The sequence below is a fragment of the Lineus longissimus genome, chromosome 8, assembly GCF_910592395.1.
Source record: "Lineus longissimus chromosome 8, tnLinLong1.2, whole genome shotgun sequence".
NCBI lineage: Eukaryota > Metazoa > Nemertea > Pilidiophora > Heteronemertea > Lineidae > Lineus > Lineus longissimus.
In genome coordinates, this window is record NC_088315.1 from 20,274,063 (window position 1) to 20,287,143 (window position 13,081).

Consider the following 13,081-nt stretch of genomic DNA (forward strand, 5'->3'; position numbering starts at 1 on the left):
TGATACTAAGCTTTATAGGGGATATTTGGTTGGGTATTTTTTATTTATGTACTGAAGTTCATGAAAAAAGCTCAATTTTCTGAGTTTTTTGCCGTTTTCAGAACTCAAATCCATCTAGAGGATATGACAAAAAGCCGAATGAACTAGAATCTGCAGGGGACGAATCTTAGGGTTAGGTCAGATAGAACGGCGCCGCTGATTGGCTGCAATTGAACAAGGAAGTAGCATAGTAAAAAAGGGGATTCCCCGGCCGGTAGACGCTTCTTGTTTGCGGCACCAAAACCGGGCGCCCGGGTTCTAGCCGTTTTCCCTTTAAAACCTTTCTACATGCTCATAACATTTTTCGAGACGTACACCGGGAGGAACGCTTTCAGAGGCAAAATATACCTATCCTAGCCTGTCAAACCATGAAATTTTCATTGCACTTTATGCATGATAATTTCAGGGTTTGGGGGGTCTGAAGTTAGGGAGGTGATTTTTGACGGCTTTTAACCTGTGAGTCAGCTTTTTCACCACGACGGGTTGAATGGAGCCTCAAAACCACGTAAGTAAGCCAATTTGACTGAAACTTCATCATTTTCTTCATTTTAAACACACCTTATTCTCAATTTAAGAAAAATTATGTCTTAAATGGAAAATACCATTCAACTGGTATGGTGAGACCACGCATTGATCTCAAACTGAACTATTTTCGTGCTGATTGGTTTAATACAGGTGCGTGACCTAGTAGGCACCTGGACTGCGGAAAGGTAGACACATTAAAATGTGTCTATCTTTCCGCATGGTTGAATCAAAAAACCTATAAGACTACTTTCTCCTACACAGATGCTGTCACTGGAACGATACGGATTGCCTTGAGCACGATCGAGGACTCAAATACGATCAGAAGGTATTTAATATTGTTCTGGTTACTTTACCCATTAGAAAACCTTACGTATTATTCCCAATCAAACAATTACTTTCGAGGCCGAAACTTTTGAGGAATACATTTCTACTATGTCATATTCATGCAATTGGTTGTCCTAATGTCAAAGTACAGATGTACGGAGTTTGAACAAGCTGAACTGCATGCACAAAACCAGAGCATCCCATGCGGCAATAGTAAGAAATTCAAACGATCGAAAGGTCCTTCTGAATACGGCCTGAAACATGATAGACCTGTAATGCTTCGATGCGCTTGATTTCACAAACCAGCAAGCCACAGGACGATGCGGACAGTCTCGGAGAATTATTGAAGAGAAAAATATCAAAATCTTCTCCAGGGATTCGAACCCGGGAACTCGGGCTCAGAATACGAACGCCCTAACCGTCTGAGCTAGGGGGGCTTTCTTGTGAAATGCTGCCAGCAAATACTCTAGTTTCGCCTTTTTATGGTGGGTTCCATATATTCAGGCCATACCCCTTCCTGTACTAACTAGATCATGGTAATTTATAGCTTTTGTGTGCATAAGCATGTATGGCCAGTCAGAGGTCCTTAGCGCCGTGCGGATATGGGCATTAAACATTACATGACTACTTGAATGATTTCTGGGAAAACTGACGCCAATTACTGGATTTCAACGGGTGTTTCTGAAAAAAATGAACGAAAGGAAATTTGGAAAGCGTGAATGAGGTTTTATTTTCAGAGGGCAATTCAATCAATCTAATGAATTTATAACCTTGTTTGTACTTGTCTGACTCCAAAAAGGCAACATAAAATTATGCATGGAATAGAAGTGTCAGATACATCGATTTCATCTTTTGAATTAAGTAGGCCTATGTTTCATAACCCGGTGAGTTTATAAACCAGTCTTGGCCTCTTTTTCTGCCATATACCGACATCATGGACAACGCAGATGAACCTCTTCCGAAGCGAAGAAGGAGTTATTCCGTCACGGAGAAAATTCGGTACCTAGAGGACTTTCAGACAGCCCTTTTGAATGGGACGGTGGCCAGCATGACGGAATACGCGAACCACTACAAAATATCGATCCACACGTTCAGTAAATGGGACTTACCAAGCTTGGAACGAGGACAACAAGGGAATGAAGGAAGAAGTAGAAGGGTGAAACCGAAAGATATCGGTTGCTGGCCTCAAGTTGAAAATGAGCTTCATGAATGGTTTCTCCAGCAACGTGAAAAACGCCTACCCGTCGCCGTACAGGACTTGCAAGAAAAGGCTTTGGAATTCTTCCATGCCTGGTGGGGTGGTCTGACAGATGCCCGGCGAAATGAAATCGTTGAAAAAAGACCAATCTTACATGATTTTCAAGCCTCGGCTGGATGGGTTGAACTTTTTATGAAGAGAAAACAGATTACCCTGCGTAAAGTGAACAAAAACACTACAACCCTGCCAGCCGATGCTGCAATACGAATTGAGGTATTCCGCAATGAAGTCACTGGGACTATTGATCAATTCAACATCGCAATGCGATTTATTTTTAACATGGACGAAACTTTCATTCTTTTTGACTTTAGATCCATGCACTCGTGTAACCGAAAAGGTGCTGCTTCCATTGACATACGTACGTCACGATCGAATGTTAAACTAGGGTGCACTGTGACACTCTGCGTTGCGGCCAGTGGTGATAAGATGCTAGCCCACATAACGTTTCCGCGTCGTGGGTTTGTACGACAGCTAGCAGCCCTTCAAGCACAAGATTTGCCAGCTAATGTGGTTGTTACATCATCTGCCACAAGATGGGTAAGACAAGAGACAGCCGAACACTGGATCGAGGAAGTCTATCAACCATACCTAGAGAGGCAGCCAGCAGAGCAGGTTATCTTGATACTGGATCGTTATAGTGTCCATCGGTCTGAAGACTTCGGTATGCGAGTAACGGAGCTAGGTGGAATCATGCACTTTGTACCAGCAGGGTGTACATCATTGGTCTAGCCCCTAGACGTTGCAGTTATGAAATTGTTTAAGTCCAACGCACGTAAGGAGTGGAAGTCGTGGAAAACGCAGCATACCAACGCAGCAGGACAATGCAACCGTATTGAACTAAATGATGTTGTCACCATTGTCAGTAACGCCTGGGAGGCTGTAACCCCCCAAGTGATCGAAAGCGGGTTTGAAGCATCCCTCCGCATGGGCGAAATTGAAGGAGGACCACTTCCTCAACTGGACGAAGAAGAGGAAGATGGCATGGCATTCATCGATTTGCTTGACTATGAAGATGTGGGCCTACAGGAATAAGAAACTGTACTTAGAAGTTACTAAAGATTGGATTAAATTTGCCAGTGACAACTTGCAAAAGAATGAAAAGGTTCGCTCAGTCCAAAGTTGGTGTCCTTTTCACTTGTTCTAAAATGTGAGTTAAAATACGTATTGAATTTCAAACAGACCTGCATCCTCTAACTGAACGCCATTTTCGCTTTTTGAGTGGTCTCTGGCAGACCGAGAGTGTAGCGGGGAATCCACGGTCACTTCGCTTGCGACGGCGTTGTGTCGCGCTTGCGGTAGTTAAAATAAGCTGGCGTCAGCAGCGTTGAGCCGTTCATTTCGATCATTTTGTTCCATCGCAAGCAAGCGCGACGCCTACGCAAGTCAAAATCGCGACAGTGGATCCCGCTTAAATTGCACCCTTCACTTTTTTGGAAACACCCTGTAGAAATCAGAATAAATTGCCTTCAGCCATGCACGGGCATGACTGGGTACTTGACCCCACAGTAATCTTTGTTCAACATCTTTGAGCGGCTTCCAGTGGGCAACTGCAGGAAGAAAGTCATTTTTTCTTTGCTGTGCGTGATTATGTATGCGGAGTCTACGTGTTCACCTTTGTCTAGGTATCTTCTTCTATTACATGTACTTGAGAAAAGATTTCTGGCTCATCTCTCAAAAATAAAGCATAATCGCCATTCATATTAGATATACTCCAGTTCCGCCTTTTTATGGTGGGTTCATTAACTTCAGGGACTACCTACATGGATTACGACGAACGGCCCATACTAAATTTAAGTCCGCCCTCTTCACATGATTGGATGAATTGTCGGTCTGCCATGAACCCATTGCTTGGGGTATGGTTAAGTGACCTGAATGACATTGTGATTGACAGGTCATGTAAATGAGGTGGGCCAGCTGCCTCAGGCAAGCTGCACGGTTGGTGATCGCAACATTCTCCCAAGGGAAAGAATAAATTCGAAGGATTTAAACTAATAATAAGATAATAAACCAAGGGAGAAATGTCAAGTGAACATAAGTTATTCTCAGAACAGTAGCATATAAACTGGATGAAGACAATCCAAGACAATGATAAAAATGCACTAATAAGTTGAACCCATGTTAAGTGGGAGTGAATAAACGGATCCAATTACAGTGGAACCCCGGTCGGCGACCACCTCAGTAACGCGACCACCCCGCGAACACGACCAAAATTCTCCGGTCCCGAATGGTTTTCTCTCTAATTCCCATTAACTGGCCCTCGCTAACACGACCACCCCGGTACCCAGACCGCGACCACCAGCTGGTCGGTCCCAAACTGCAAATTAACCCCGCTAACGCGACCATTGCCGTAATCAACCATGACCGCATCGTATCAATTGGCACCTTCTCGCAAATCCGTGTTGATAATTAGCACCTCGAACACATGGGAATCCATATGAAAATAAATGATGTGTAAGTGAGTTTGATCAAATATAAGCGCAAATAAAATGAAGAATAAACTTTCTTTTCGACTCACGGTTTGTTTTTCATCATTCAGTATTAAATTATGTCAAGAGGAATGCGCACGTAGTTTTTAGGACAAATAAATTATGTTGATTAGTAAGAGTACCGATACTCAAAGTAAAGAATGCTTACTACGTCGTAATGTTGATAAAATACGTTTTTAAAAAGATGATTTAATCAGTACCAGTTCAAATTGGCTGAAGTTAAAGCAGGAAGACATCAGGAAGAATTCTCAACATCTTCTCACATCACCTCTCTCAATGTTAGCGGGAATATTAGCTTGACATCAAGAAGGGCAGCTGCCGATATTGTGAATTACATGCTTGCTCTAATTAGCATACTCAAGTTTTAATGTAATGTTTGGTCTAATTAGCTTGTTAGTTTATTTACTCATTTACATAAGTTGTAAATTAAACGCAAAACACTCAAGAAAATGATTTTTTATTCGTAATATACACACAAAATTATCGAATCACCCGGTGGCGTAGTCATTAATGCATGTCAATGTACACACAGCATATCTGCTAGGACGATGTTTTGGCGGGAAAACCTATAGTCCCTTGGGTGGTCGTGTTACCGGGGTTCCACTGTACTAAGTTTACAACTTCTAAGGATTCATTCAACAAGTTAATTAACTCGAGCATGCATTGTAAACAAGTTCCATATGTAGCAAATAAAGTATTCACCATCCTAAGTCCTAGTACAAACAAGGTTACTTTGCACTTTAAAGATCAAAGGGGAAACAGCGTTTCCTATGTGCGAAGAAATTCTGAAGATATCCGGTCAGTTGTCCGAGAAATAATTGAAAGATTGCGTTGTGTGATTTAATACCATAATCGGAAGTACCAGTTTGAAGAAAGTCACCAGATTAAAGTTCCTAGTCTAAATATTCAAACAAGTGAAATACATGGCTAATGCAAAGCAGGAAGCAGGAAGCAGCAGGAAGTGCAATTATCTGCAAGTCTGTTCACAAGATTAGACAAGCAAATGCATCAAATATTGAATGCGTAGATATTTGAGTCAAATTTAAATTCGATTGCTAATGATAACTAAACCACCGAAGTAAGATTATACCGAAGTACGTTCATAATTACTTGACCTTAGTCAAAGTTGTACAACTTGTCTCACTCGATAAACCAACAATATGGTGAACGAATGAAATTCAAAGCAAAGTCAAATGTATAAGTATATTAACGATAGTACGACCAAAGATTCTATTATTCAAATTCAAGTAGTGTACGCAATAGTGAGAGATTTTTAACAATGTAATATGATATAATCCAATGTCTATAAGAATGAAGATTATAAATGCGACAAAGTCGCAAGAGTTCTCCAAAAAGAAACGCATAATTAGAGTGTCAGTTCGTCACAACATTAAGTGTGCAGTAAGTCATTTGCCCAGTCTTTGATTTTGCTCTGAGCCTTGAGAGCAGATTTGCGCTTTGGCCTTGCATTATCGCGGGCATCAATGTCAGTGTCTTGCGCAATTGGACCGGCAGGGGTTTTAATCGGTGTTTTGTTGTCATTTGGCGCATTGAACATGGTTGAGTTCACCTCCAGGGGGTACAGTTTGGCGATCGGGCGGTTCAGTTGACCAGATTTTGTTTTTAAATCCACAGATCTAATTAGTCCGTCGCGACCGGGGTACACCTTTGTGATCACCCGAAGATTCCATCTAGTGCGTGGGACAGAAGAGTTCTCAATCTGAACAACGTCGCCAACTGATACGATATTATGTGTAATACCTTTGCCACTGATACGGTCATTTTCGCGCAGAGAGGAAAGATATTCTGAAGTCCATCTTTTCCAGAAGTCAGTCTGTATCTTTCCAAGACGAATACACGGTTTCGTAAATCCTGTGGTTTGCCAAATGTTGGATCATCATGTTCATCCGTATCCACGTCGTACGGCAGTGCCGTTATAGAATGTCCCATCAGAAAGTGGGATGGTGTCAGCCTGAGTGGTGACACATCAACATCCTCAGAAATATATGTCAGCGGGCGGTCGTTCAGGCCTGCTTCCACTTCTATTAACAGTGTATTGAGTTCATCGACTGACACAAAGGCCCGACCAAGCACTTTTTTGAGTGACGTTTTTGTTAGTCCTATTAGTCTCTCCCAAAACCCACCCCACAAGGGAGCACGTTTGGGAATGTTAATCCAGTGTACTCGACGGTCTGCCAGGTACCTTTTGACTGAACGGGATTTAAACAGTTCTGCAAGTTCATTTGCTGCTGCCAAATAAGTAGAGCCATTATCCGACACCATTTTGCTTGGAAGCGAACGTCGGGCAACGAATCTCCGGACGACATGTCCAGCACTAATTCTAGATGAATTGCGCGCGTGACAGCACACGTGAACAGGCAAATGTATGCCTTTGTCTCCCTTGAGCCATCCTTAACGAACAGGGCTCCAGTGAAATCAAAGCCTGTTACCGTAAATGGATGGGCTTCCAGTAAACGGAACGATTGCAGTGGTGCAGGAATCGGTTTTCTGTATGGTTTGCCATTGATGACCTTACATATGACGCATGTTCGCATAATAGTTTTCACAGTGACGCGGATCTGTGAGATCCAATATCTGTGTCGAATATAAGTGATTGTGGATTGTAGTCCTGAGTGGTTTGTTTGGGCGTGGCAGTCAAGAATGATAAGAGTTGCGAGTCGGCTTTTCGGTGGAATCAAGATGGGAAACTTATTCTGTAGAACTTCATGTAACAGTTGTGTTTTTGGTGAATAAAATTATCAATTACAAAAAAGATGGGAAACTTCATGCTGTATTGCATGGGCGCATTATGGGGTCGGCCACCAACTCTCAAAATGCCATCATTGTCAATGAAGAGCCGTATTTGACGCGCAAGGGTTCCCAGTTTTTCTGCTTTCATTTTCAGATTCTTCATTTCCTCTCTGTAGTACATAATATGTTTGAGTGTCTCTGATCCATTTTAGTTCCGCCTCATTTATTTCACTGGCATTTAACTCCGGGTGTAGGCGATTTTTACAATATCAACAAATCCTCTGTCAACTTGATCATGGATGATGCGATGATATACTTTCCTCAGGTCAGGCGTTAAGCGGCGAACCATGTTTCTGGTCCGGGCTCGGCAAACGTTGTACGTGTAGTTTGTTGGGAGTGGCGGATGGTCCTCTCTCCATGGTAGCTTGGCGATATAACGGTTGTCTTCCTTGCGCAAATGGGTTTCGGTGTGATCCTCATACGTAATGCCCTTTGTCGTAGTCTTGTCCGTTATTCCAATGCTTTCAATGTCCCAGAATTTCTCAAGTTGGGTGGCGACTGATGCGTTCATGACATTCGTAGAAAACACTGAAGCGGTAACTGTGGGGATTGGACCCGATAGCAAATATCCAAGCTTGGATGACACAGCAATAGGGCCCTTGCCCCGAACTATGTGATTTCCAACGATATTCCAATAATGATCGGCTCCTATGAGTAGGGAGATTTCAAATGTATCCATTTATGTTGGCGGGTGTTCAAGCGTTAGATTACGTAAGTGTGGCAAGTTAGCAACATCGGGATTCACTAGATTCTGCATGGGCGTAGTGATTTGCGGCACAACAAGAGCGCGTACAGTGATTTCCCCAGGATTATCCCGGTCGTGGAGGACAACATTAACAATCGGAAGCGACTGTACCCCTGCCGGTGAACTCGCGCCGAAGGTACTGACACACACATTTTCGTTTCCAATCGGATTTAAATCGCGTTTCCGTGCGATACTCTCCGTTATGAAAGTACGCTGCGATCCTTCGTCGAAAAGGACTGTTCCACGTAATGAAGAATTCCCGGCGTAAAGTTGCGTCACTGCAGTTTTTAGTAAAACAGGGTGACGGCCATCTCCGTTTGAAGTGAAGAGCTGATGAGTTTCCTGTTGTTGTTGTTTCCCTCGCTTGTCTTCTGGGTTGCTGGTTCGTGGTTGCTCATGACGCTTGTTGTTATCCTTGTGGCGATTTGACTTGTCCTGTTGGGTCTGGCTCAGACAGAGGGAAGTGTGGTGTTTTCCGCTACAATCACGGCAGCGGAAGACTGACTGACAGTCGTAGTTCGTATGGCGTTTAGAAAAACAGTTCGTACAGAGTTTGGCCCGTTTTACGATTGCATTCCGTTCTTGTTTCGAAGTGAGTGGTGCAATGTCCAGATTTATGGCCATGTTGCTTACAGAATACACAGGGATACGTTTAATCCACGTGTGTATGATTTGATGGAATCATAAAATTGGGTCAAACTTGAAAGGGTGCTCGATGGACACTCGAGTTTCCAAAGGGCCTTCATGTAGGCGGCACACACTTTTTGTTTCTGTCCATAACGCTTTGTCAAGAGTTCTACGGCGTGAGCGTAGTTGTCATTAGTGAGGGGTAGGCCCTCCACTACACGTTCGGCTTCATCCTTCAAATGCGCTTTGAGATATTGGAATTTTTGAACATTGTCCAAAGTTGTGTCTCGATCCACTGCCGCGTCAAAACTGTCCTTAAATGACTGCCACTTCAGGATATCGCCGGTGAAAGGTGTCAAAGACAATTTGGGTAAGTTTACCTTCCTGGTAAAGTTCGATCTGTTTTCTGGTGTTGCTGCTGCTGCACCCATTGTAAGCGGTTCGGTTTTCGGATCCCATTGTTCTATAAAATGTTCGTAAGTAGCAAGTTTTTCGCTCACCTCGATTTGATAGTCATCGGCTTCAGTAAGAAGTCGATCGAAGTCATCATCGTTCGCAGCTGCGTTAGCTAAGTCCTCATCGAGAGTTTCAATAGTTTTAACCCGTTGTTGAATGTTCTTGATTGTTTGTTGTAACAGACGTAAGTCCGAGGTTTCTTCTTCGGCAAGTATAGTATCCGCCTTTACAAATAGTTTCGTTGTTTGTGACCTCTGGTTGTCCCGTCTCTTTAGCGTTCGGTCACCCATCGTAAATCCGTGGCGTTACGTTGTAATCCACTTCCAGTATTTCAATCCTGGTCACGGCACCAACAATGTGGGGTCAAGTAAGACGGGCACCTTCACTTCCACATTGGGTATTCGGGAAAGGAGAGTCCGGGGCCTTCTAGCACGTGGCTTTGCTATTAGATAGATACAACACATAGATATAGAAGGCTCGATATTCTTACTAACTCTCATTTATTGTGAAACAACATAGTAATATATAAAGTGCATACAACAAGATGATTGGGTTAGACATTATGAAGAAGTAGATATTGATTGGTTAAGTGACCTGAATGACATTGTGATTGACAGGTCATGTAAATGAGGTGGGCCAGCTGCCTAAGGCAAGCTGCAAGGTTGGTGATCGCAACAATAACACACAAATGTTTGCACATTCTATAAAGGCGTATAAAACGACGCGTGTTACAAGCAGTCCAGTGGCCTTGAGGATAAGAGCGTTGGCAAATACAATCAGAGGTCTCGAGTTCGAGTCCCGGTGAGAGGACCTTTTTGTTTTTTTACTTCCAGAATTCTCTGCGAAGGTCCGCATCGCCCCACGGCTTGCTGGTTTGTGCAATCAAGCCCATCGAAGCATTGGAGGTCTATCATGTTTCAGGCCGTATTCAGAAGGGCCTTTCTGTCGTTTGAATTTCTTACTATTGCCGCATGGGGTGCTCTGGTTTTGTGCACGCAGTTCAGCTTTAAGGGGGAGTAAGGGGTAAGATCATGGATGGAACTAACAAATCATAGCCATTAAACAGCATAGTTTAGGTGTAAAGTAATTTTTTCTGGGATGTATGTTAATAAGACTTTATTTTTCGACCCTCAAAATTTGTATAGGTGGCGCCACCCGTTTTTGGGGGGTCGCGACATGACGCGACTCATTTTTTATATGATCCAGCCTAATTTCTTTATTTCAAAAATCAGTATCTATAGGTCAAGTTACATGAGCAGAATGGTTTATTTTTGATTTTTCTTGAGTAATTAATGAAACCCCCCTACACCTCTTGAGGTCGTAATTAAAAAAAATCAATTTCGCTCATGTAATTTGCAGCAATGTTATAAACATTTTGACACATACTGAGCCCATTTCTAACGACATTTGAATTCTGCAGTGGATTGAAATTTTGGTTTGACACTTTATCATCAGATGGCAGCACCGTATTTCAGATATTCAAAATTGTTAGCTCTCTTTGATGCCTGTATCGCTTTCATTTGAGTTGTTGCGGTGGTTTAAAATGTTTTATGGTGCTAAAGGGGCCATTCTCTTCAAATTTTGTCTGTTGGGGGGTGTTTTAGGGGTGTCGCGGGCGTCGCTACGAGTGTAGGCTTCTGGTATGATGATATGATTATATGACAATGATAATGATTAATGATAGTCAGCTGAGAATCGATTTGTCCTAGTATTGGTATTAGTGTTTTCTTTTATTGAGACATGTTGTAATAAAGTTGATAACATATTTACAGATTTCAGTATCACCTTGGTTGTATGACATCAGGAAAAATACCTTTTGTTCACTATCAAGAGCCTGGAAAGACGTGAAGGAATTTAGGGTCGAAAACAAATCAATTCTCTCCTGATTATACAAAGTGTAGAAAAACACTGAATTATTGCATAATTACTAGTAATAAATACCCATGTTTGTGTGCTATATTGAGCAGGCCTAATTACCCGACACAATGACACCTGCTGACAGTGGATTTGAGTATTCTGATATAGCCACCCAAACTGCAGCGCCTATTCACTAAGATCTCTGTGTCAAAGTAGACAATTTAAATTTCATTAGTAAAATATTTTGATTCGCGAAAATGTCCATCTTTCGGCATTCGCGAACATTTTATACCGCGAAAATTTTCCGTTCTACAGTAATCAACTACCCGAGGGGAACTCGAGACTGCTAACATTTATCAACGGAAGCTTATTTCAGCCTTAGGTTTCAACCAGGCCGTTCAAAACTCCGAGTTAAAAACCGCGCACACCGGATACTGGATAAAAGAATAATGAATGGTCTCGACATATCAACGGTATGTTCCGCTGAAATCAAGGCAGAACCATACCGTTTTTTCCAGTAAGCCCATCAAGGAAGGCCTGTAAGCATGTGAGATACAAACGAAGATGCCGAGATTGCTGAAGTAGACTGGGAAGGAAAGGAAACAATTGATGAGCGACTGCAACAACCTGAGCATTTCTGTGTGTCTTCTCAGTGTAGAAAAACACTGTTGTTGCTCGAATTTTACTTCGGAGTTCCGTACCGTTTTTCTTCCCGACCTGCCCTCCCAGGCCCAGCTCCTACGGACCTGGTATACGGAAGCGATAGCATTGGCATTGAGGCGTCAGGTATATACGCCCATCACGTAAATGATATGAAGAGGCTTCGGGACGTGTTTATTAATTTTTTCATTGTAAAATCCATCATTCCTAAGGTTCTTCATTCGATTGGTTGCCGTTAAAACAGTATCATATAACTGATTCAGACACACTCGACTGTAACGTAGCATTGATTTATATGTATTATATAATACCAAACATTGAATGTTTAACAAGCTATTGGCGAGATAGCACTCAGTTCTAATTTTGAATATAGGGGGCTTTTGTTATTTGATGAGCCTTGATTCTTTCGAGGTTGAACTCATCTCACTGCTCCTGCGTGAATTAGTTCATCAAGACAGCGTTTTACAAAAGATTTGGCACTGGGCCTCATCGAGGTTCTTATCTTGCTCTCTGCGACATAAAGATTTCGCGGCGCGTTTGCAGGTCAACTTGTAATCGCCTGGTGAAGTACCGGTCCAATCAAGTGATAAAAGTCGCATGTGCTTGTTGATATAGTGCTATGGTACTATCTCCTAGCAGGTGCCAAATATTATGTCATTTCAATTCTCTGCATATGAAGATGCTTCAACTCTGCATCTTCCGAGAATGGACCGCATTATATTGTTTAAATGTTTTGATTTCCAGCTCCTGAGATCTGTCCAGAATGCCAGCCACATGCCCCCAACTTGCTCTGATCAATGCAGCAGCATTCGGTTATTATTGGATAGTCAGATTCCTTCTCTGGACTGGAGTAGACGTGAATTGCAAAGATGATCAAGAGAACATGTTTACTCCAATCTTCAGCGCCTCGATTAAAGGACACCAGGAGGTGGTGGATCTGTTGATTAAAGCGGGGGCGAATATAGAATGTAAAAACAATGCCGGGAATACTCCAATCATCATCGCCTCGACTAATGGACACCAAGAGGTGGTGGATCTATTGATTAAAGCGGGGGCGAATATAGAATGTAAAAACAATGCCGGGAATACTCCAATCATCAGCACCTCGATTAAAGGACACCAAGAGGTGGTGAATCTATTGATTAAAGCGGGGGCGAATATAGAACATGTCAACGATCAGGGAAGAACTCCGTTAGGGTGTGTTTCGATAGAAGGACACCAAGAGGTGGTTGATCTGTTGATTAAAGCGGGGGCGAATATAGAATGTAAAGACAATGGCGGGAATACTCCAAT

General features: G+C 42.6%; 1 long non-coding RNA gene across 1 annotated transcript; it reads left to right on the forward strand.

Annotated features, from left to right (window-relative positions):
* Window positions 1–404: 404 nt before the first annotated feature.
* On the forward strand, window positions 405–12,689 carry LOC135492032 (uncharacterized). The gene is made up of 3 exons (XR_010448012.1): window positions 405–544; window positions 826–889; window positions 12,533–12,689. It is a non-coding gene; the product is annotated as an uncharacterized LOC135492032 (long non-coding RNA).
* Window positions 12,690–13,081: the final 392 nt, after the last annotated feature.